The sequence below is a fragment of the Gracilinanus agilis genome, chromosome 1 (assembly GCF_016433145.1).
Source record: "Gracilinanus agilis isolate LMUSP501 chromosome 1, AgileGrace, whole genome shotgun sequence".
Taxonomy (NCBI): Eukaryota; Metazoa; Chordata; class Mammalia; order Didelphimorphia; family Didelphidae; genus Gracilinanus; species Gracilinanus agilis.
In genome coordinates, this window is record NC_058130.1 from 598,200,550 (window position 1) to 598,203,282 (window position 2,733).

The window sequence follows — 2,733 nt, forward strand, 5'->3', positions numbered from 1 at the left end:
CCTTCCCTCCTTCCCCTCTTTCTCTTTCTTTCTTTCTTCCTTCCTACCTTCCTTTCTTCCTTCCTTCTGTTTTAGAATTGATACTGAGTATTGGTTTCAAGGAAGAAGAGTGATAAGTTTTAGGCAATTGGGGTCAAATGACTTTCCTAGGGTTACATAGTTAGGAAGTATATGAGATCAGATTTGAACCTAGGACCTACTATCTCTCTATCCACTGAACCACCTAGATGCATCCATCTTTTTAGCAAGGTTAAACTTGTGGGGGATCTAGATGACTTTAAAGAGCTCCAGTGACCAGAAATGAAGGAAGTGCAACACCAAGAACATTCTTAAGACATTTTCTCAGGAAAAGGAAGGATGAGTACTTGTTTTAGGAAGAAAATTTTCCCATTCTTTAACAGGAGGTATATATACTTCAGGCAATCCCCAGTTTAGGAATGAGATACATTTCAAAGTATTGTTTATTACTTGGGCTAAGTTTTCCTATAGAAACAATGTTATAGGTTCTCAGGCTATGCTAAGAAAGGTCTATTTAATTGATAGTGTTTAGCTCTAATAACATTATTTCAGCTATATTTAATCATGATATATGGAAAATCTCATTCTTCATTTCACATGGCAATGCCAGGAATACAAGTAAGCCCAGTTGGTAACATTTCATTTAGATGAGAAAAGGGGGGAAAAGGGCCCAAGAGGAGCCACTAACTTATTAACTTTCTATATCAGATTCAGAGAAAACATCTCTGAATCTATACAGCATTTGCATGATCAAAAGTACACAGAAGTCAGACCCTTCCAGATATCCTGCACCTGAGAACAGAAACTCTATGGAATGGGAAGTGTAGAGTTTCCTAATTAATTCCATCTCTCTTGCTGCCCACTTCTAAGTATGGCTCATTCATAAATTGGGATGGGGATTGGACTTGTAACTTTATTGCAATAAGTAACTTCTAGGTGAGGAAAATGCCTCTGCCAATTTGGATTAGCTCTTCTATAACCATAGCCTTAGAGTATTGCCTAAAGCACTGAGAAGATCCAACAACCAGTATGTGTCAGACATGAAATTTGAACTCAAGTCTTCCTAGCTTGTGCCATATTTCCCTCATTCACAGGTTGAGTGTTCATAATTCAAAAGCTTTCTGCCTTGGTATTTGGATTCCTCATCAGAACATTTTTCTTCCAAACAAAAAAAAAAGGAATTCTAATAACCACAGTATGGGAAAGTGTTGCTCTCTAGGGTCCATAAAGGAAATGGGCAGATTCTAGTGATTTTCTTTTATTAATTATAATTGATGCTATCTTAGACTAGGAAGACAATTTGTGTATATTTATGTTTACATGTAAATATATTTTTAAAGAAGGCAAAGTATTGTTTATTGTTGTGGAGACTATGTGCCATGAGACATAAGAGATTCTTAGAATTTTAACTATGGTGAGGTAACTTTTCACCATGGCTCTGAAATATAGAGGGCTCAAACATCTTAAACAATTGTGAATTAAAATTTTTGTTATATTTATATTTGGACAGCTCTTTCATTCCCTCAGGCAGTATAGAATCTAGATAGCAAGAATAATTAATTATACTAGAAAATTGCCAGATGCCACCCTTCTTTCACCATCCCTAGCCTCAAACAACCTTATCTCCTTCCTGGACAGTAGCTTCTCAGTATAATGAGATCTTTGTTTCCATTCCATAAACAGTTTTCTAATGGGACGAGGAGCTTGCTTCCTGTGAACGGAGGACCAGCCAGGGTCAAGGATGCCCCATCACTTTCCCTGGAGAGCTGATTTGAGAGAACAATTAGTGATGCTTGCCCTAGGAGTATCCCTAGGAGCCAAAATGCTAGTTACAACTCAGGAGACTGTTAGGAATTTTGTATACATTAGGAGTTCTTGACATGTCATTCATTGCTATCACTTCAGGACAAGTTGCAGGATTGAGGATGGGGATCACAAGTTCATATACTTAGGGCTAGAAGGAACAGATAGGCAACTAGATGATGCAGTTGATTGAGCATTAAGCCTAGACTCAGAAGCCCAAATTTCAAATCTGTTCTCAAATACATCCCAGCTCTATAACCTTAGACAAGTTTACTAACTTCTATTTGTGTCAGGTTCCTTAATGCAAGAATTTTATTTTTTCATATACTGTATTAATTCCTATATATTAGGGAGAATTACCATGTATTCCTGTTTCTAGGATTTGGGTCAGAGATAACATTTTGTTGCTACTTTTTGCATTTTCTTTGTTCTTTGTCCTTGGGAAAACAATCTTCCTTTTTAATGGAATTTGGTTAATGAATGGAGAAGACAAGGGTTCTTTTCTAGTGTACATGGCCTATTCACTTCTGGGGATAGGGAAGGTTGAATAGATTGATGGACCATCTCTTAATTAGCTATCACCAATTAAAGATGTCTTTCGATGTTCAAAGTAGGGGCTAAATAATGAGCTCCCAAAAATCTATTTATTAGACTATCTGACACAGCTCCAGCCATCCCTGGTTCCAAAAGAGCCATGAGAACTATATTACTTTATCAGTTTTGATGCCAACCTAACCAAATAAACCTGATATAATCAATAAATATATATATTCTTACCCACAAATCAGGCTTTGGGGATAATTTTAATTATAACAATTGTTAAAGGGACTATTAAAAGCATTTCCTTCTAGAGCTTTTGTGAGAATCCAATGAGGAAGCATTTGTAAAATGCTTAGCATAGAACAAGCTCTA

At 36.5% G+C, this 2,733-nt stretch overlaps 1 protein-coding gene across 1 annotated transcript in view; it reads left to right on the forward strand.

The window, feature by feature from the left end:
• Positions 1–1,763, forward strand: part of NHLRC1 (NHL repeat containing E3 ubiquitin protein ligase 1) — a 4,892-nt gene extending 3,129 nt beyond the window's left edge. Inside the window, exon 2 of the mRNA XM_044658132.1 lies at positions 1,702–1,763. The gene's annotated coding sequence lies outside the window, so the exon portion shown is untranslated. The remainder of the gene's footprint in view (positions 1–1,701) is intronic.
• Positions 1,764–2,733: the final 970 nt, after the last annotated feature.